Source organism: Pristiophorus japonicus, chromosome 1, assembly GCF_044704955.1.
Source record: "Pristiophorus japonicus isolate sPriJap1 chromosome 1, sPriJap1.hap1, whole genome shotgun sequence".
Taxonomy (NCBI): domain Eukaryota; kingdom Metazoa; phylum Chordata; class Chondrichthyes; family Pristiophoridae; genus Pristiophorus; species Pristiophorus japonicus.
Genome location: NC_091977.1, coordinates 244,424,783 through 244,447,547, shown reverse-complemented (window position 1 = coordinate 244,447,547; position 22,765 = coordinate 244,424,783). Strand labels below are relative to the sequence as shown.

Below are 22,765 nucleotides of genomic sequence, written 5' to 3'. Positions count from 1 at the left end.
TCGAACAGCATGCTTAATTTGGGAAGAAAGTTACCAAAATAGTTCAGGAGCCCCGGGAATGAATGCAGCTCCGTCGTGTTACTGGGTCTGGGTGCTCTCTGGATCGCTTCCGTTTTGGATGCAGTAGGTCTGATCCCGTCTACTGCTACCCTACTCCCCAGGAATTCTACCTCTGGAGCTAAGAAGACGCACTTCGCCTTTTTCAGTCGCAGCCCTACCCGGTCCAGTCTGCGTTCTCCTCCTCCAGGTTGTGGAGGTGTTCTTCAGTATCGCGACCCATGATGAGGATGTCATCTTGAAAATCCATCATCTTTGGAATCGACTTGAGGAGACTTTCCATATTTCGCTGAAAGATCGTGGCGGCTGAACGAATCCTGAACGAACATCTGTTATATTCAAACAACCCCTTCCGTGTCGTGATAGTGATAATCTTCTTCAACTCACTCGCCAGCTCTTGGGTCATGTAAGCTGAGGTCAGGTCCAATTTTGAAAAAAGTTTGCCACCGGATAGCGTTACAAAGAGGTCTTCCACTCTCAGTAGCAGATACTGGTCTTGGAGTGACACCCGATTGATGGTGGCCTTGTAATCGCTACATGTCCTGACCGACCCATCCGCCTTGAGCAATGGCACAATCGGGCTCGCCCAGTCACTGAATTCGACTGGCGAGATGATGCCTTCCCTCAGCAGGCGGTCCAATTCGCATTCTATCTTTTCCCGCATCACGTACGGCACCGCTCTGGCCTTGTGGTGTACTGGCTTGGCGTTCGGGTTTATGTGAATCACTACCTTGGCCCCCATGAAAGTGCCGATGCTGGGTTGAAATAATGAGTCAAATTTGTCCGGGACCTGTGAGCATGATACTCGCTCCACAGAAGAAATTGCATTGACATTGCTCCATTTCCAGGTCATGACAGCAAGCCAACTCCTCCCCAGTAGTACGGGACCGTCCCCTGGGACAATCCAGAGTGGCAACCTGTTCTCCGAATCTTTTGTGGGTCACGGCTACCGTGGCGCTGCCTAGCACCGGAATGATCTCCTTTGTATATCTCCGTAGCAGTGTGTCAATCGGCAATAATTTTGGCCTCCTGGCCTTGGATACCCACAACCTTTTGAACTGTTTGATACTCATCAGGGACTGGTTGGCCCCTGTGTCTAGCTCCATTAATACTGGCATGCCATTGAGGAGCACTTTCATCATTATTGGTGGCGTCCTGGTAAATGTACTGTATATGTGCTCCACTTGAACTCGCTGAACTTCAGTTCCAGCGATTTCCCCCAGTATTCATTTGGCCTCGTAGGGCTTACATCGGGCCCGTCCTCCTCGTACATCAACCTGGCTGCAGGCTTCCTGCACATACGTGCCAAGTGACCGCTGACATTGCAGTTTCTGCAGGTATATTGCTAATACCATAAGCTCTGGCTGGGTGTTTGCCTCCACACCTCCAGCATGAGCTGGAGGCCCGATTGTTGGAAACAAAAGGTCCATTACCAGTCGACCGTCTCTGACTGTCTCTGTAACTGTCCTTAAGCGCACCATTAACAGGTGTTGATGGCCCCATTACTGGCTGCATTGTCCATTGTGATGGCATGAATCGCCGTTCAGCTAGCTATTGTCTCTGTTGAATTCCCCCTTTAAGTTCGACTACATGCTGGGGCATGTCCGTTTGCCCTTGTCTGCCTAGAGAACTGTGTGCCGTGTTAACAATGTTGACTCCCTGGTCGTTTGCAGCATTTGAGCCAAGATTTTTGTCATACATCATTCTTGTCTCTTCCTCCCCTGAGATAAAGTCTGGTCTATCAGAGCCGCCGCTTCCAAGGTCAAGTCTTTGGTCTCAATCAGTTTCCTGAAAACCCCAGAGTGCCCGATGTCCTCAATAAAAAAGTCTCGCAGCATCTCCGCTCTGCATTCATTTGAGAACTTACATAGGCTCGCCAGTTGCCGGAGATTTGCCATGAAGTCTGGAACGCTTTGCCCTTCTCACCGCAGGTGCGTGTAAAACCGGTGTCTCGCCATGTGCATGCTGCTCACCAGCTTAAGGTGTTCCCCAATCAAATTACTAAGCTCTTCAAACGTCTTGTCTGCCGTCTTCTCTGGCGCTAGAAGGTCCTTCATCAAGGAGCACATTCTGGATCCACAAACCGTCAGGAGATGAGCCCTGCGTTTGTCAGCCTAATCCTGTCCCAACCATTCCTTCGTGACAAAACTTTGCTGCAGTCTCTCAATAAAGTCATCCCAATCATCATTAACACAGTACCTCTCTTCTGTGCTGCTAGTGACCATGCTCGCATGGTTTAAATCCCAGTTTCTCGTCGCCAATGATATGTCCTTAATATACACAAGGCCCATACTTGAGAGAAGGTCACTCTGTGACCAGTTAGCTTAATTACCAAGACCTCAAGTGATGAAGGTGGGTGGAGCTTTCCCTTTTATCCCTGAAAGTCCAGGTTAGGAGTGTCTCCCATAAGTTCACCCCCTTGTGATCAATGTTCTCAAGGTGTACAACTTAGGTCAGCTTATACATGGGTTACAATGATAGTTGAATATATGACAATTTCCCTTTCATAAAACCATGCTGACTCTACTTGACTGTATTATGATTTTCTAAATGTCCTGCTATTACTTCCTTAATAATGGACTCCAGCATTTTCCCCAGGACAGATGTTAGGCTAACTGGTCTATAGTTTCCTGCTTTCTGTCTCCCTCTTTTCTTCAATAGTGGCATTTCATTTGTAGTTTTCCAATCCTCTGGGACCTCTGCCAAATCCAGGGAATTTTTGGTAGATTGCAAGCAATGCATCAACTATCTCTGCAGTCACTTTATTTACGACCCTAGGATGCAGGTCATCAGGTCCAGTGGACTTCTCCTCCTTTAGTCCCATTAAAATTTACATTGTACTTTTTCTCTAGTGATAGTGATTGTTTTAAATTCCCCCCTCCCAATAGCCCCTTGATTATCAATTGTTGTGATGCTTTTAGTGTCTTCTATCGTGAAGACTGATACAAAATATTTGTTCAAAGTCTCTGCCATTTCCCTGTTTCCCATTATTAATTCCCCAGTCTCATCCTCCAAGGGAACAACATTTACTTTAGCTACTCTCTTCCTTTTTATATACCTGTCTGTCTTTATATTTCTTGCTAGTTTATTCTCATAAACTATCTTCTCTCTCTTTATTATTTTTGTAGTCATCCTTTGCTGGTTCCTAAAAATTTCCCAAACCTCTGGCCTTCCTCTATTCTTCACAAAATTAAATGCCTTTATTTTCAATTTGATACCATCCTTTACTTCCTTAGTTAGCCTTCTCTTTGAGCCTTTCTCACTGGAATATATCTTTGTTGAGAGTTATGAAATATCTCCTTAAATATTTGCCACTGCTCATCTACTGTCTTAGCCTTTAATCGATTTTCCCAGTCCACTTTAACAACTCTGCCCTCATATCTTCGTAATTGCTTTTATTGAAGTTCAGGACAGTAGTTTGAGACCTAGCTTTCTCACCCTCAAACTGAATGTGAAATTCCACCATGTTATGATCACTCTTCCCAAGAGGATCCTTTACTGTAAGATGATTAATTAATCAAGTCTCATTACACATTACCAGATCTAAAATAGTCTGGTCGCTGGCTGGTTCCTCAACGTATTGTTCTAAGAAACCATCGCAAATACACTTTATGAACACTTTGCTACGTTTGTCAATTTGATTTGTCCAATCTATATGAAGATTAAAATCACCCATGATTATTGCCATACCTTTTCTCACATGCCTCCATTATTTCTTGATTTATACTCTGTCCTACAGTGTAGCTACTGTTAGGGGGCTGTAGACTTACTCCCACAGTGACTTCTTTCCCTTATTATTTCTTATCTCCATCCAAACTGATTCAACATCTTGAAACTCTGAGCCAATATCATTTCTCACTACTGCACTGATCTCATCCTTATGAACAGAGCTACTCCACCTCCTTTTCCTTTCTGCCTTTTCTTCCGAAATGCATATACCCCTGAGTATTCAGCTTGCAGCCTTGGTCATCTTGCAACTATGTCTCTGTAATGGCTATCAGATCATTTGAATTTATTTCTATTTGTGCCGTCAAATCATCTATCTTGTCATGAATTTTATGTGCATTCAGATAAAGAGCTTTTAATGTTGTCTTTTTACCATATTTCCCTGCTTTGACTCTACTTTCTGATGCACTCATGTTTATAAGCTCTGCCCCTTCCTGTCACACTCTGGCTATTATTACCCCTATTGCTACCCTGCACTATTGCCTTCTCCTTTCTTTTTGACTTTTTAAATTTCCCCTCACCTGAACCCTCCCCCCCACTATTTCATTTAAAGCCCAATCTACAGCCCAATTATTCGATTCGCCAGGACACTGGTGCCAGCCCGGTTCAAATGAAGCCCATCCAATGGAACAGCTCCCTCATATCCCAGTACTGGTGGCAGTGCCCCATGAATCGAAATCCACACCAATCTTTCTCCCACACCAAACTTTGAGCCACGCGTTCATCTCTCTGATTTTATTCACCCTATGCAAATTTGCACATGGCTCAGATACTAATCCAGGGATTATTACCTTTGTGGTTCTGCTTTATAATTTAGCACCAAGCTGTTCATACTCCCTTAGCAGAATCTCTTTCTTTGTCCTACCTATGTCATTTGTACCTACGTGGAACACAACAATCTTTCCCCTCCCACTCCAAGTTCCTCACCAGCCCAGAGCAGCGGGTAGGCAACCTCAAGGTAGACAGCCTTCAGGACTCACGTTCTCGCTGCAGAGAACAGTATCTATCCCCCTAACTATACTGTCTTCTACCATTATAACATATCTTTTTACTCCCCCCACTTGAATGGCCCCCTGTACCACTGGTGCTGTGGTCAGTTTGCTCATCCTCCCTGCAGGCCCTGCTCTTGTATACACATGGAGTAAGAACCTCGTACGTGTTGGACAAGAGCAAGGGCTGAGGCTCCTGCCTCACTACATTCTGGGTCCCCATACTGGCTCACTTGTAGTCACACCTTCCTGTCCCTGACCACAGGCCAAATTTGAATTATTTAACCTAAGGAGTGTGACTCTCTGCTGGAACATGGGGTCTAGTTAACTCTCCCCCTCCCTGATGTGTTGCAGTGTCTGAAGTTCGGACTCCAGCTCATCAACTTGCGAGCCAAATTTCCTCGAGCAGCCAACACTTACTGCAGACATGGTCACAGTGGATCACACTGATGGCCACCAGCTCCCACATGTTACAGCTGCAACACATCGTCTGCCCTACCATCTCTATTGTACTTTAATTAATTAATTAAGTACGTAAATAAGTAAGTTTTCAAATTTGGAAATATTCATTATCTATGTTTAGTTTTTAATCCCAGCTTTTAATTTAAAGCAATGCCAAAGTTTAGAAAAAAAGAGAGAAATACTGACCAACCAATCACTTACGTGCTTTCCTGTGATATCACACTTTGATTTCTTTATACTTCTCTCCCCTCACAGGTCCATTGGCAGTGCTCCCAGCTAGCTCCTTTATCTGCTGGTCCAATCCCGCACTCCTTTTCAAGTTACCATTGAAGGCAGAGTGGATGATGACTTTGGATACATCACTAAATACCATTGACATTGGATGTGAGCATAATACTGATGACAGCCATGCCTGGCTGCTTACACTGGGGTGCAATTACCTTTCTCCTGCCGTAACCGTGGTTGGGCCAGATTTCCACCACCCACATGATACTGTCAGGGATCTGTGGTAGGAATAACTTCAAATGTAAGGCGGGTTTCCAGAACCATTCTTGCTCTTGACTGGTTAAACATCACAGTGAGGAACTGAAGTGCAGTTTAGACGCAGCATTGAAAAGGCTTAATTTGCCTAAAAGGCCATATACACTGAAATTAAGGGGTAAAGAGAGGGAGCAAGCGAGAACAAAAACTGATTTAAAATGACAGAGGGAGGAGCAGCATTGGCGGCATCTGCTGTGGCTACATCCCTCAGATTTTCACATGCTTTTTTGGTTGCACTATTGCTAGAGATGCGAACGGTTCTTTGGCACACAAGACAGGAGGGCCCAGAAGAGGGTAGTCCAGGCAGTATGGAGGGAGTTTCTACAAGCAGTCAGTGCCATTCACCCACTCCAGGAAACAAAACACAGTCTCAGAAATGTTAAGTATGGAAGAACTCCACAAGACTGAGTACTGTGAGCTAAAACTGATGTGACCTTAGTCTCTTTAACACAACTCCAGAGTGCCTAAGCAGCACGGCAGACAACCTTTTATACTCCCTTGCACAAGATGTGCAGGGGACACTTGGGCCTCCAACAGTTGCGCCCTCTGGTGGCAAGTCTTAAACAGTTGCAATGTTTACATACATAACATCACTACCCCCGAAAGTCTTTGATACAAATTATTTACAAGTTGAGATGATCCGGGGCCCTACGCTCCCTGGTTGATCGTCTGAGTTCAAACCATGGCATGGGTGAGTTGGTCGGACCATTGCTGCACTGCGGCGCGGCTGATCTGACAGGACTGTTGGGAATGGTGGGTTCATCCTCTTGATTGACAGCGAGGTCGATTGCTGGTTGGGTGTGTGTTGGTGGATCGATGATGGTGATGTCCTCTTCAGGTTGTTCCTGATTTTTGGTGAACCGCAGTTTGATGTGACCCAAATGCTTTCTGCACGTTTGTCCAGTCAATAGTTTGATTATAATTACTCAATTCCCCTCCTTGGCCAAGAGAGTGCCAGCAGCCCATTTAGGACCATGACCGTAATTCAGGACAAACACAGGGTCATTAACATCGATGTCACACGCTACAGCCGTGCGATCGTGGTACATGTTTTGACGGTGATGCCGGGTTTCTACATGATTACTTAGATCCAGGTGGACAAGGGAGAGCCTGGTTTTGAGTGCTCTCTTCATTAACAATTCTGTAGGGGGAACCCCAGTGAGTGAATGGGGTCATGTCCGGTAGCTGAGCAGAACCCGAGATAAGCGGGTCTGCAAGGAGCCTTCCATCACGTGTTTCATGCTCTGCTTGATAGTTTGAACTGGCCGTTCCGCTTGACCATTGGATGCGGGCTTAAACGAAGCAGACCTGACATGCTTGATGCCATTGTGGGTCGTAAACTCATTGAATTCTGAGCTGGTGAAACACGGTCCATTTTCACTGACAAGGACATCGGGCAAGCCATGGGTGGCGAACATAGCCCGGAGGCTTTCAATGGTGGCAGTGGATGTGCTGGATGACATGATTACGCATTCAATCCATTTAGAGTAAGCGTCCACTACAATTAAAAATATCTTTCCGAGAAAGGGGCCAGCAAAATCTAGGTGGATCCTGGATCACGGTTTGGAGGGCCATGACCACAGACTCAATGGAGCCTCCCTTGGTGCATTGCTCAGTTGTGAGCATGTGTTGCACTGGTGCACGCATGACTCTTAAGTCCGAGTCAATGCCGGGCCACCAAACTTGCGACCTGGCTATAGCCTTCATCATGACTATGCCTGGGTGGGTACTGTGTAGGTCACGTATAAACGTTTCCCTGCCTTTTTTTGCCAAAACCACGTGATTACCCCATAAGAGATAATCCGACTGGATGGACATTTCATTTTTGTGTCATTGAAACAGCTTAATTTCATCTTGCATCTCCCCAGGAAGAGCCGACCAGCTCCCATTGAGGACGCAACTTTTTACAAGTGATAGCACAGGATCCTGGCTAGTCCAGGTCCTGATCTGGCGGGCTGTGACGGGTGACCCCTCGCTCTCAAAAGCATCCATGACCAGAAGCAAGTCTGCAGGCTGCGCCATTTCCACCCCGGTAGTGGGCAATGGTAACCAACTGAGGGCATCAGCACAGTTCTCTATGCCCAGTTGTGTGGCGGATAACATGGTCATAGGCGGACAATGTTAGAGCCCATCTTTGGATGTGGGACGAAGCATTGGTGTTTATACCATTGCTTTCTGAAAACAGTGAAATGAGCGGTTTGTGGTCGGTTTCAAGCTCAAACCAAATAGGTATTGGTGCATTTTCTTAACCCTATATACACATGCCAACACCTCTTTCTCGACCATACTGTAGGTTCTTTTAGCCTTAGACAGACTTCTAGACGTGTGCGCAACCGGTTGAAATTTTCCCGGTAGATTGGTTTGCTGTAACACACAGCCGACCCTGTACGAAGATGCATCACAAGCTAGCACTAATCGTTTACACGGGTCATACAGTACAAGTAACTTATTAGAACAAAGTAGGTTTCTGGCCTTCTCAACAGCCGTCTCTTGAGATTTACCCCAAACCCAGTCATCACCCTTATGTAGCAATATGTGCAACGGTTCCAGCAAAGTGCTTAACCCGGGTGGAATGTTCGCAAAATAGTTGAGGAGTTTCAGGAACGAACGCAGCTCTGTCACATTCTGTGATCTGGGTGCATTCTTGATGGCCTCTGTCTTTGAGTCCGTGGGTCTGATGCCATCTGTCGCAATCTTTCTCCCCAAAAATTCGACCTCTGGAGCCAGGAAAACATCCTTGGAGTGTTTCAACCTGAGTCCCACTCTGTCTAGTCGATTAGATCCTCTTCCAGGTTGTACAGGTGTTTGGTGGTGTCACGACCGGTGATCAGGATGTCGTATTGAAACACAACGGTGCACGGAACCAATTTCAGCAGAATCTCCATGTTCCTCTGGAAGATGGCAGCAACTGAGCAAATTTCAAAAGGGCACCTGTGGCATATAAACAGTCCTTTTTGCGTGTTGATGCACATCAATCTTTTTGAAGATTCAGCCAGCTCCTGTGTCATGTAGGCGAAGGCGAGCTCCAACTTGGTGAATGATTTCCCCCCTGCTAAAATTGCGAACAGGTCTTCCACCTTGGGTAGCGGGTATTGGTCCTGTAACGAGACTCTGTTGATCATTACCTTGTCGTCTTCGCAGATTCTGACCGTGCCATCGCTTTTCAACACCGGAACAATCGGACTGGCCCACTCATTGAATTCGACTGGCATTATGATTCCCTCTCGTTGAAGTCTGTCCAATTCGATCTCGACTTTCTCCCTCATCATATATGGAACCGCTTGAGCCTTGTGATGAATGGACCTTGCATCGGGGACTAGATGGATCTGTAGCTTGGTGCCTGTGAAGTTGCCGATGCCTGGTTCAAATATGACGGAAACTTGCTCAGCACTTGGGCGCACGAGGCATCATCCACTGAAGATAGTGCTTTGATGTCGTCCCAGTTCTGTCGAATCTTTCCCAGCTAGTTTCTGCCGAATAGCGTTGGGCCATCGCCTGGTACAATCCACAGTGATAAATCATGCACAGCTCCATCGTATGGTACCTTAACTGCCACACTGCCAATGACTGGTATGAGCTCTTTGGTGTTGGTGCGCAGCTTTGTCTGAATCGGGCTCAGTTTGGGTCTTTGTGCCTTGTTGCCCTACAGTTTCTCGAACGCCTTCTGGCTCATAATTGACTGACTCGCCCCCGTGTCCAACTCCATTGATACTGGAATATTGTTCAATTTGACTTTCAACATAATAGGAGGGCTCTTGGTGGTGTAGGTGTGTACCCCATACACTTCTTGAGTTGCCTCTCTTGTTTGTTCGGTGTGATCTGCACCGGATCGATCATCCTCTGCCGATTCTGCCACGTTGTGAGTCGCAGCACTCTTGCACATTCGCTGGAGGTGCCCCATCATTTCGCAGCTTTTGTGCAAGTAGTGCTTGAATTGACATTGATGGGCTCGATGATTATCCCCGCAGTGCCAATATGGTGCTAATGGATTTGCATTCACGCCCGATGGCTGACTCTGAGTCATCCTAGGTCTTGCAGCTGCAGGCGTGTAGACCTTGCCATATGCAGTTCTGCCTGCTAGCGACGTTATTTTATGTACAGTACTTACCGGAGGGCTTCGATGCTGGGAAGGTATTATCGCTCGTGGATATGAATGCCTGGGCCAGTAGCCGCTACCCAAGGCGGATGACCTGTTTGCAACGTTAGCAGGGGGGAAGTCGTTCACCAAGTTGGACCTAACCTCCGCCTACATGACACAGGAGCTGGCTGAATCTTTGAAAAGATTGACGTACATCAACACGCACAAAGGACAGTTAAAATACGACAGGTGCCCTTTTGGGATTCGCTCAACTGCTGCCATCTTCCAGAGGAACATGGAGAGTATGCTGAAATCGGTTCCGCGCACTGTTGTGTTTCAATACGACATCCTGATCACCGGTCGTGACACCACCGAACACCTGCACAACCTAGAAGAGGTTCTAAGTCGACTAGACAGAGTGGGACTCAGGCTGAAACACTCCAAGTGTGTTTTCCTGGTCGAATTTTCGGGGAGAAAGATTGCGGCAGACGGCATCAGACCCATGGACTCAAAGACAGAAGCCATCAAGAATGCACCCAGAACACAGAATGTGACGGAGCTGCATTCATTCCTGGGACTCTTCAACTATTTTGGTAACTTTCTACCCGGGTTAAGCACTTTGCTGGAACCATTGCATAGGTTGCTACATGAGGGTGATGACTGGGTTTGGGATAAATCTCAAGAGACAGCCTTTGAGAAGGCCACGAACTTACTTTGTTCAAATAAGTTACTTGTACTTTATGATCGGTGTAAACGATTAGTGCTAGCTTGTGTTGCATCTTTGTACGGGGTCGGCTGTGTGTTACAGCAAACCAATGTGTCAGGCAAACTTCAACAGTTGCATACGCGTCAAGAAGTCTGTCTAAGGCTGAAGAGACTACAGTATGGTCGAGAAAGAGGCGTTAGCATGTGTATATGGGGTTAAGAAAATGCACCAATAACTATTTGGACTTCGGTTTGAGCTTGAAACCGACCACAAACCGCTCATTTTGCTGTTTTCAGAAAGCAAAGGTATAAACACCAATGCTTTGTCCCGCATCCAAAGATGGGCTCGAACATTGTCCACCTATGACTATGTAATCCGCCACACACAAGGCACGGAGAACTGAGCTGTTGCCCTCAGTAGGCTACCATTGCCCACCACTGAGGTGGAAATGACGCAGCCCACAGACTTGCTTCTGGTCATGGATGCTTTTGAGAGCAAGGGGTCACCCATCACTGCTCACCAGATTAGGACCTGGACCAGCCAGGATCCTCTGCTATCACTTGTAAAAAGTTGCATCATCAATGGGAGCTGGTCGGCCATTCCCGGGAAGATGCAAGATGAAATTAAGCTATTTCACCGACGCAAAGATGTAATGTCTAGCCAGTCGGATTGTCTCTTATGGGGTATTCGCTTGGTTTTGCCAAAAAAAGGCAGGGAAACATTCATACGTGACCTACACAATACCCACCCAAGCATAGTCATGATCAAGGCTATAGCCAGGTCGCATGTTTGGTGGCCCGGCATTGACAACTGAGAAATGCACCAAGGGAGGCTCCATTGAGTCTGTGGTCATGGCCCTCCAAACCGTGGTCCAGGATCCACCTAGATTTTGCTGGCCACTTTCGCAGAAAGATGTTTTTAGCTGTAGTGTATGCTTACTCTAAATGGATTGAATGCTTAATCATGTCATCCAGCACATCCACTGCCACCATTGAAAGGTTCCTGACTATGTTCGCCACCCATGGCTTGCCCAATGTCCTTGTCAATGACAATGAACCGTGTGTCACCAACTCAGAATTCAACGAGTTTATGACCCATTATGGCATCAAGCATGTCAGGTCTGCCCCGTTTAAGCCCGCATACAATGGTCAAGCAGAACGGGCAGTCCAAACTATCAAGCAGAGCTTGAAAAGCGTGACAGAAGGCTCCTTGCAGAACCGCTTATCCTGGGTTCTGCTCAGCTACCGGACACGACCCCACTCACTCACTGGGGTTCCCCCTGCAGAATTGTTAATGAAGAGAGCTCTCAAATCCAGGCTCTCCCTAATCCACCTGGATCCAAATGATCATGTGGAAACCCGGCGTCACCGGCAAAACATGTACCACGATTGCGCAGCTGTATCGCGTAACATTGATGTTAACGATCCTGTGTTTGCCCTGAATTACGGTCATGGTCCTAAATGGGTTGCTGGCACTGTCTTGACCAAGGAGGGGAATAGAGTATTTATAGTCAAACTATTGAATGGACAAATGTGCAGAAAGCATTTGGATCATCCCAAACTGCAGTCCACCGACAACCAGGAACAACCTGAAGAGGACATCACCATCATCGATCCACCAACACACACCCAACCAGCAATTGACCTCGCTGTCAATCAAGAGGATGAACCCACCATTCCCAACAGTCCTGTCAGACCAGCCGCGCCGCAGTGCAGCAATGGTCCGACCAACTCACCCATGCCAGAGTTTGAACTCAGACGATCAACCAGGGAGCGTAGGGCCCCGCATTGTCTCAACTTTTAAATAATTTGTATCAAAGACTTTGGTGGGGAATAATGTTATGTATGTAAACATTGTAACTGTGTAAGCCTTGCCACCAGAGGGCGCAATTGCTGGAGGCCTAAGGGTCACCTGCACATCTCGTGCAAGGAAGTATAAAAGTTTGTCTGCCATGCTGCTTAGGCACTCTAGAGTTGTATTAAAGAGACTAAGATCACATCAGTTTTAGTTCACAGTACTCAGTCTTGTGGAGTTCTTCCATACTTAACACCTGCGATTTGGGGTCAGGCGTTTCCTGTGCATGCGCAGAAGGTCTGTCTCATTGAGTGAGAGAGAGAGAGAGAGAGAGAGAGCGACAGGAGAGAGAGAGACAGGAGAGAATTAAAAAATAAGTCATCGAGCTTCAGAAATGAACAGAGAACTTGAATTATAGAATGATAAAAATAGAAATATAAAGCTGTTAAATAATATTTTGAATATTTTGAATATTTTTGAATATTTTTGAATATTTTTATACAAATAATGCCGAGACAAGGAGAGGGAGAGGTGAAAAGAGAGGTAGGAGGAAGGAGGAGGGCCAAGAGATTTCCTTTGAACACCCAAGAGGCTTTGGTCCATGAAGTGGAAGCTAGATGGAGTCAATTGACCCGGGTGGGCGTGGGAAACCCGCCCCAGGAATATATCAACGTATCGGGCATGAAATTTTGGAGACGGCACAGGTCCATCGGGAGGCAAACCAGTGCCGTAAGTGATGGAACAACATAGTTTCGGCCGCGAGAGTAAGTAATCATTTTAATCGTGCACTCCCTCATTACTTAAAGTGTAAATCTGACACCTGTTAATGTAGGTAAGCTTAATGTCACGCGTTATTTGCCATCAACGATATCATCGCGACGGTTTTCTGAGATCTTGTACTTATATGTGTTCATCATGCACCATGTGCATTTTAATGATACATTAATGGGACATTGAAGAAAGGATTGGGGTGGCTAATTGTGGATGACTATCTATGTGTTCCATAATAGTAGTTGGACAATTAAGTTCAATATTGCTATTGTCATCTTTGCAGAAGAAAATATCCAGTAATTGGACTGAGCGGCGGCACATGGGTGGAGGCCCATCGAACCTTACTGAGTTGTCTGACCCGGAGGAGTGCGCTGCAGCCCGAGTCAGAGCCCATAATTGTACGGCTACCCGTGGTGGTACTGAGCAGGTGACAGCGGAGGGTAAGTCTTGCAAAATCCCTGGGCTGTGTTGCCGTCATGTAATTTAATGTTATGTCAATATACTGTCAAAATAGTGTATTATAATGCTGGAACCATGAAATGTAATGTCTTGCAGTTTCTGTCCATTCAGTTTAGGTTAATTTCATGCATTTTCTCTCGGTGACATATCATGCAGTTGTGGTGGTCCTCTAGATAAGCCTGCGCAACGTGAGCATACTCATGTCAACCTGACCCCTCCCCTGCTGATAACCACTCATATTATGTTTTCTAGTTGCACAAGAGCAGCATCCTGTCCAGGCCACGGGAGTCTCCGCTTCCGCCTCCGTTAGTCATGTATGGTTATCGGAAGGGTCGACAGAGGATGAAGAGGTTCGCCCGGATGACCCTGCTCAAGTTGTTGTGGTGTGGAGGGGGGAGGTTGTAGCAGAAGTGCAGGAAGTGGTGGAGGATGAAGGAGGGAAAGGAGGTTAGTCAGGGGTCTATTTTACCTGCTGCCACCTCGTCCTCATCGGGATCACTTTTTGTTGGGTTCCCTTCGGAGGAAGTAGCAGGACCAAGCGGTGTACAGCAGCGCACCCAGAGTGTGCCAGCCCATATGCTGAATCCACGGAGGTTGATCCGTCAGGACAGGTCTGCTCCACGACAGGCAGATGTCGACCTCGACATGGTGAGACTGTCTAGGGTGAGTGTCGACAAAGGTCGAGAACTCCTCCAGGCCATTGGTGGTATAGTCGGGAACATCACCGCACAATCTGCACGTCAATTGGAGGACAAGGAGGAGCTGATTGTGGCGGTGCGGCAAACCGCCGATTCCTTCGATGCCCTGCAGCATTTGATGGTCTCGGCATATGGCACTGCACCACACAGTGTCATACCACCCAGGCCGACAGCACATGGCGCTGCCGTTGGCGGCCCCGCTACAGCGGCATGCTTGAGGTGCCCTGCTGCACAATGTCGTGGTCCCAACATGGGTAGAGCAGGGGTAGGGGTAATGGGAAGAAGGAAATTGGGGTAAGGTGGAGTGGGGGAAGGCGATGGGAATGGTGGTCGCAGGTAAAATTGGGGCCGGGTGGGGGGTGTTGTGAGTCTGTGTTGTTTTTACTGTTTGTAATTTCATATGTCTATTTCAAACAAAAGTTGTTGCAGGATGGGGGGGGGGGTGCTGGGTTTAGTTGTTGTTACTGTTTATTTTGTTTTGTTATATTTCTATGAAAAAATGTATTTTACACATTTTATTTAAAAAGATTTATTATTTAATTTTAAGTTATGCAAAATTTCAAATTTTATAAAAATATATTATTCAACTTAACCATTCTTGTGCAGTGTCTCACTCACTTTTAGAAAATGAGGGCCAACAATCATTATAAGGGTTGCAAACTATGGCCAGGTACAGGAGAAACATAACTCTCACCGTTCAAGCAAAGCCTTCATTTATGAGCTGCTGACGTAGCAGTTTTGCAATTGCGAAAGCTCTGTGGTATTGGGGGGGTGCCGGGGGGTGGTGGCATGGGTTCATCACCAGGCTCCTCAACCTCCTCCTCCCCTCTCTCCTGAGGTGGTCCTGCAGTTCCCTGTGGCTATTCCTGTCCCCTCATGATGGCTAAGTTATGCAACATGCAACACACCATAATGAAATCTGCAACCTGCTCACGATGGTATTGCAGGCTGCCTCCAGCGTGGTCCAGAAATCGGGAGTCACTCCAATTGTCTTTACGATGATATTGCGTGTGGCTATATGGCTGTTATTGTAACAATGCTCGGCATCTGTCTGAGGCTTCCGGAGGGGGGTCATGAGCCAGGTGGTGAGGCGATATCCTTTCTCCCCAGCAGTGACCTTGTGGCTAAGTATGAAATAGGTCAGAGACAGTGCTCTCATGCAAGATGTACTCATCATGGATGCTCCCTGGAAATTTTGCATTTACTGCCATGAGGCGCTGCGTGTGGTCGACGAAGAGCTGCACATTCAGGGAGTGGAATCCCTTTCGGTTTTGGTAAACGTTTGGCTCCTCTTAAGGTGCTCGCAGGGCAATGTGCTTACAGTTAATGGCACCCTGAACCTTGGGGAAGTTAGCAATTCTTGAAAAACCCCAAACTCTCTCACTCTGCGGCTCCCTGGTCATTGGAAAGTTTATAAAGTCCATCCTGTGTGCATAAAGCGCATCAGTTACCTGGCGAATGCAGCGACGTGTGGCGTGCTGAGAGATGCAGTATATGTCACCAGCTGATTCCTGAAAGGAGCCAGATGTATCGAAGGAAAGTGCAGCAGTCACCTTCACCTCGACAAGCAGTGCGGTCCTGATCGTGATTATAGGCTGCAGGCCTGCTTTTATGAGCTGGCATATCTCATTGATGACCTCTTTTCAGAAGCGCAGCCTTCTAATGTATTGTGTATCGATCAGGTGCAGGTATGAGCGCTTCTCCCTGTAAACTCTTTGGGGGTAATGCCTCCTTCTCCTCATAAGTCTGTGATCTCTTTGATTGGGCTCATAATGCTCTTCAATAAACCTTCTTCCAGCTCTATTCTACATCACATAAGTAGTCAGCAATATTGGCAGAGAAATAACAGGCCCCATTCCTTTTAATGTTGTAAAATATCCTTAAGAATCCGTAAATGTCCTCAAAAACCCATAAATGTCCTTTAAATTAACCACAATGAGCTTAGATTCTCTCATAAAAGTTCAAACAACCTTTAAATGTACTCACAAATAACTTTTAAGCTCTCACAAAACTTCAAACAGCCTTTCCTCAAGATCCTCCGATTTTCAAAATAGCGTCCCTACCGCTGTGTTAGGAACAGGTAAGAGCCGGGTTTTCTGGGCGGAATTTTAGTCCGGAGGTAAAAATGAGAGATTTGATGAAGTTACCACCAGCGGTATTTTTGGACGGTATTTGGGCATTGAACAAAAAATGACGTCATTAAAAAAAGGAGCGGGCGATATTGGTTACCGCCTGCGCTATTTAGGCGGTAAATGGGCGGTAATTATGAGTGTATGTGTCATTTCAATGGTAAACGGTTTTCCGGCATTAAATAGGCAGTAAAATGGACAGTAAATGGGCGGAAGGGTGATGAATTTTTAGCCCTAGGACTTTTTTCATTGGAACTGGGAAGGTAGCCAGGTGACTTATAGAAGTCTTCAAGGTTATAGAAACATAGAAACATAGAAAATAGGTGCAGGAGTAGGCCATTCAGCCCTTCGAGCCTGCACCACCATTCAATAAGATCATGCTGATCATTCACCTCAGTACCCTTTTCCTGCTTTATCTCCAGACCCCTTGATCCCTTTAGCCGTAAGGGCCATATCTAACTCCCTCTTGAATATATCCAATGAACTGGCATCAACAACTCTCTGCGGCAAGGAATTCCACAGGTTAACAACTCTTTGAATGAAGAAGTTTCTCCTCATCTCAGTCATAAATGGCTTACCCCTTATCCTTAGACTATGTCCCCTGGTTCTGGACTTCCCCAACATCGGGAACATCCTTCCTGCATCTAACCTGTCCAGTCCCGTCAGAATTTTATATGTTTCTATGAGATCCCCTCTCATCCTTCTAAGCTCCAGTGAATACAGGCCCAGTCGATCCAGTCTCTCCTCATATGTTAGTCCTGCCATCCCGGGAATCAGTCTGGTGAACCTTTGCTGCACTCGCTCAATAGCAAGAACGTCCTTCCTCAGATTAGGAGACCAAAACTAAACATAATAAACCAGGTGAGGCCTCACTAAGGCCCTGTACAACTGCAGTAAGACCTCCCTGCTCCTATACCCAAATCCCCTAGCTAGGAAGGCCAACATACCATTTGCCTTCTTCACTGCCTGCTGTACCCACATGCCAACTTTCAATGACTGATGTACCATGACACCCAGGTCTCGTTGCACCTCCCCTTTTCCTAATCTGCCGCCATTCAGATAATATTCTGCCTTTGTGTTTTTGCCAACAAAAGTGGATAACCTCACACTTATCCACATTATACAGCATCTGCAATGCATATGTCCACTCATCTAACCTTCCCAAATCACTCTGCAGCCTCTTAGCATCCTCCTCACAGCTCACACCACCACCCAGCTTAGTGTCATCTGCAAACTTGGAGATATTACATTCAATTCCTTCATCTAAATCATTAATCTATATTGTTAATAACTAGTGTCCCAGCACTGAGCCCTGCAGCACCCCACTAGTCACTGCCTGCCATTCTGAAAAGGACCCATTTATCCCGACTCTCTGCTTCCTGTCTGCCAACCAGTTCTCTATCCACATCAGTACATTACCCCCAATACCATGTGCTTTAAATTTGCACACCAATCTCTTGTGTGGGACCTTGTCAAAAGCCTTTTGAAAGTCCAAATACACCACATCTACTGGTTCTCCCTTGTCCACTCTACCAGTTACATCCTCAAAAAATTCTAGAAGATTTGTCAAGCATGATTTCCCTTTCATAAATCCATGCTGACTTGGACCGATCCTGTCACTGCTTTCCAAATGCGCTGCTAGTTTATCTTTAATAATTGACTCCAACATTTTCCCCACTACAGATGTCAGGCTAACAGGTCTATAATTAACTGTTTTCTCTCTCCCTCCTTTCTTAACAAATGGTGTTACATTAGCTACCCTCCAGTCCATAGGAACTGATCCAGAGTCGATAGACTGTTGGAAAATGATCACCAATGCATCCACTATTTCTAGGGCCACTTCCTTAATACTCTGGGATGCAGACTATCAGGCCCCGGGGATTTATCGGCCTTCAATCCCATCAATTTCCCTAACACAATTTCCCGCCTAATAAGGATTTCCTTCAGTTCCTCCTCACTAGACCCTCAGTTCCCTAGTATTTCCGGAAGGTTATTTGTGTCTTCCTTCGTGAAGACAGAACCAAAGTATTTGTTTAACTGGTCCACCATTTCTTTGTTCCCCATTATAAATTCACATGATGAGACCGGGACGGCCAGGGTACATGGCAGGTGGCAAAGCTGCTCCTTGCTCCATCCTGCACTGTATGAAGAATCTTCCTTTGATTGACCCGCCCTGTGAGTTTCCAGCCAATTAAATGGAAGCCAGTCAAAGATGTCATCTGATGACCCATCATCAGCCGGTTTCCTTTAAGGGATCATGTCCATATACATTTTGGCAGTTGTGCTGTCAGTGTTCTATAGCATTGAGCTGCTGCAAACATTAACAAGCACTGCACAGAGGTGCGCGACTGCACCCAGGTTCTCCCATGTCTCCCTTATGGAGGGAGTCACAGCACACAGGAAGGTTCTCTTCCCTTCTCTTCCAATGGGTGGAAGAGACCGCCCCAGGACACCAATGCAGCCAGGTTGCACATTGCACAGGAGGGCACAAGCAGGGATGGTGTCAGGAGGACTTGGCTGAGGTGGCGCAAACCTTTCAATGACTACAGTAGATCATGAAACAGTACTGCAAAGCCACACTCAACTTCATCTTCCTGTGCCACTCATCACACCCCCTCGCTCACCCTTCCCTATCCTACTCCTGCACATCCTTACTCACACCAACTTACCTTGCACCTCCACTCCTCCCTCTGTCTCTATCTACATTATTACATCACTATCTCACTAGCCAACCCTCACACTCACCCTCATCCTTGCTTAATCATTCGAATGAACAACACACAAGGCTAGACACTTGGGTCTTTGAGCTAATATTCATTTAAAGTTTCTGTAATGTGTTGTCAAGCATTGAAATCTTTAGTTTCACCAGTTTGCCTTCTTGGACAGATTTGTGTGCACCTTTGAAGGTGTCTTAGTGAGTTCCAGTGAATGGTGAGACATAACAGCTTCCTGCCCAACCCTTCATCCCAGTGGTGATGAGTGTGAAAGGAATGACTTGGGCATTGTTGGGATGCTTTAGGGTGTTGGTGTGGGGTACTGCCAACCTGGCGCATCATGTGGCAGCCAGGGTATAGAGTGTTAAGTGAAGCAAATCTGGACATGTTGCAGCCATTGCTGGCATCCCAGGCAGCAATGTGCGTGGGTGATGATGCCCTGTGTCCAGTGCAGCATCAGTTGACTGCGGAGAAGGTTGGTGTGGATGTTGGTGCTGCTGGTGTGCCCAGTGATGCTGATGATGGAGCTGATTGTGTTTTGTTGTTCTCCTCTGTACCCAAAGCTGGAATGGTTCACATGAGCTTCCTCCCATTCCTCTTCATCTAACCCTAACAGCATATCTTTCTTTTCCTTTCTTCCTCATGTGTTTATCGAGCTTCACCTTAAATGCATCTTTGCTATTCGCCGCAACTACTCCAGTCAGAGGGAAAAAAATTTAAGTTGAAGTGGAGAGGGACATAGAAGTTGGATTGGTACAATTAAGGGCTAGGGAGAAATAATATTTAGCAAGAATTATCCACCAGATGGATACGCGTAAAGGGAGAGCTGGAGAATCTTTTACGTCAATTAATTTCTTGATACTCCCACAGTGCTGACTTTGTTGTAGCATTTGTGTACAACTGAGTGCCATTTCAGAGGGCAGTTAAGAGTCAGCCACATTGCTGTGGGTCAGGAGTCACATATAGACCATACAGGGTATGGACAACAGATTTCCTTCTCTAAAGGATATTAGTGAACCAATTGGGTTTTTCCGACAATCCGGTAGTTTCATGGTCACCATTATTGATACTAGCACCTTAAAAAAAATTCCAGATTTATTTAATTAAGTGAATTTAAGTTCCCCAGCTGCCGTGGTGGGATTTGAACTCACGTCTCTGGATAATTCTGTGCCAAAACAGGGGAATGTTAGAATGTTTTAACATGATTTTTTAAAAAGTCAATCTATCCGAGCATTCCTTTCTTTTAGCATTTTCAGTGGTCGAGCAAATGTGAGAGAAAGGGAACGTAATCTTATCTCTATATATTAACAGCAGGTCTAGGGAATGGGGTAAACATTTGGCCAAACACTTACTGTACTATAAACAATGCTTGTAGCACAGAGGCAAAGGCTGAAAAAATTGTAAGCTGTGGTCTCAGCTAAACTTGCAATCGATATATTATGTAAGAAAGACTTGCATTTATATAGCGCCTTTCCTGACCATGGGACGTCTCAAAGTGATTTTCAGCCAATTAAGTACTTTTGGAGTGCAGTCTCTGTTGTTATGTGGGAAACACGGCAACCAATTTGCACACAGCCAAACTCCCACAATGACCAGATAATCTGTTTTTTGTTCTGTTGATCAAACACAGGCCGAGATTGTATTATAGTATGAGAATTGAACCAGGTCCCCTTTAACTTCAGATTGTTCTCGAGGGTCACGAGCAATGCAGCCATGCGGAGGGCCTGGAGGGCGAGAGACGGTCACTCCAAAACTTGTGCTGTTCTCTGAGATCAGAGAGCGTTCTCAGAGATAGTCCGAGCCTCGGAAACAGGTTGTATTATTTGCGTGTCATTTAATATAAACAGAAGGTTAAATCTAGTCACTGTAACAAAGCTTGTTGTTAAAAAAAATATACTCATGTGTGAATTATGAGCAGAGTTATTGTCACCGGATGAACAGCTCTTTGTTGTGACGGTAAGCACTTAGAAATCTGCTAAAAGATTCCATTCTGACCCTTCTGTAATCAGCACTTTAACTATTAAGGCCCTAATTGCTGCTGTTCTCGTCCTTTAGTACTTGTACTACTTAAACATTCAGCAAGCTAAATATTAGTATAGGCTAGTCCCCAAAGGGGGGAGAAGTTCGGTCGCGCCTCTGTTGCGGCTTTAATCCAGGCGGAGCGATACTTTTAGTGCCTTGAAAATGTTTGCGCCTCCCGCTCAGAAATTTGTCAGAATCGTTCGAAGAGCTGACAAGGGCGCTAAATCAGCCATTGCACATCAGGGGGGCGGGGGCCGTGGGGGTGATAACTAAAGTTTGGTCAGACCAATTGCATATGCGTGGAACACCGAATCAGATCCCGGGAAAAGCTGAGTCTGAAAGGCGCAGCAAAGTACTGCACCCTTTAAAGTTTTCAAAATCACTTGTTTTAAAGCTGTACTGTTATGTCTGTCTGCCGCTGCAAACTCAGAGGCTCACGCACCGTGCTCTGAGCAAACGTTACACTGACTGTGACCTTCAAGGGAAGCTTTTCCTCATCCCTATAAGTAGCCACCAGTTCACGACTCTGCAAGCCTGTACCAACTGTTTTTCCACATGTTGTTCTTGGCAGCCGCTAAATGAGGCGGCCGCATCTAATTTATCGACCGGGGCGCAAGCACGGACGTTGCACCAGGAATACGTCAGGATCGTACTGATTGTCAGCAGCCAGGCACTACTGGTTTGCGCCCCAGGTGAGCCTCGAATGAATTTTCAGTCGGGGCGCTAACACCGCGCTCCCGGTCGGTATCCTCTTACCCTCCCATTACTGCCCTCCTATGGTTACTAACTGAGGTGTCAGGCAATCGAAAATCCAACCCAAAGTCTTCATAATCATCCACTGTTTTCTATTATTTTGAGCAATATTCAACAGGTAGCTGTACATAAACATAATCTCAGTCAAAACAATAGTCAACTACTTTTATTCCAAATAATTACACATAAAATTGGTTGTATATGCTCTCAGTCATATCTTTTTACTGCAGAGTGATTCTTGACACACTTCAATGCATCCATCGCCGAAGCAGTGCCATTATTACCTGAACATAATATGGATAATGGATTACTGCTCTAATTAACTATGACTTGATTATTTAAAAATGACTGGAGTACCTCAGTATGAAAGGAACCAAGCTATTGTTGTGATAGATGTAATTAGTTGTAAACAGAGAATGAACTATCATTTGCCAATGGAATATTGCAACATCTTTAAGTGAAGTACATCTCTCTCCTGGTGAAAGCTGCAGCTGATTCTGCATTATCTCTCGAAAAACAAATGAGCACTTATGATAACAGTCCCAGGTTGCTGTGGCTGTTGCGTATGCAATAATTCAATAGGCTTAATACCGTACACTTAATCAGGTGCGACCTGACTCTACTTTATTAGCTCTCAAAGTGAGGATTAAACATGGAGGCTTTCTTTACATACAAGGGTTGCACGTTTGTGTCTGTGGCCAAATGACCTCCGATAGATGCTTCCCCTGCTGGCAGGTAAACTCAGGCATACATACATTACCTCATTCCCCCCCCAAGATCTTGGAATCGGTCCTATTTACAAATTGAGATGGTCCGTGGCTTTCCGCTCCTTAGTTGATCGTCTCAGTTCAATTGCAGATCTGGGTG

At 46.0% G+C, this 22,765-nt stretch overlaps 2 long non-coding RNA genes across 3 annotated transcripts in view; both read left to right on the top strand.

Moving 5' to 3' along the window:
• LOC139245111 (uncharacterized) overlaps nucleotides 1-22,765 on the top strand; it is a 56,841-nt gene that overhangs the window by 21,160 nt on the left and 12,916 nt on the right. Inside the window, exon 3 of one of the 2 annotated variants that reach the window (XR_011589929.1) lies at nucleotides 5,490-5,760. This is a non-coding gene — a long non-coding RNA (uncharacterized lncRNA). Of the gene's footprint in view, nucleotides 1-5,489; nucleotides 6,150-22,765 lie in introns of those variants that run through there. The other variant, XR_011589916.1, reaches the window with a different exon arrangement.
• Nucleotides 12,626-14,554, top strand: LOC139245007 (uncharacterized). Its single transcript, XR_011589899.1, has 3 exons — nucleotides 12,626-13,116; nucleotides 13,407-13,563; nucleotides 13,835-14,554. It is a non-coding gene; the product is annotated as an uncharacterized lncRNA (long non-coding RNA).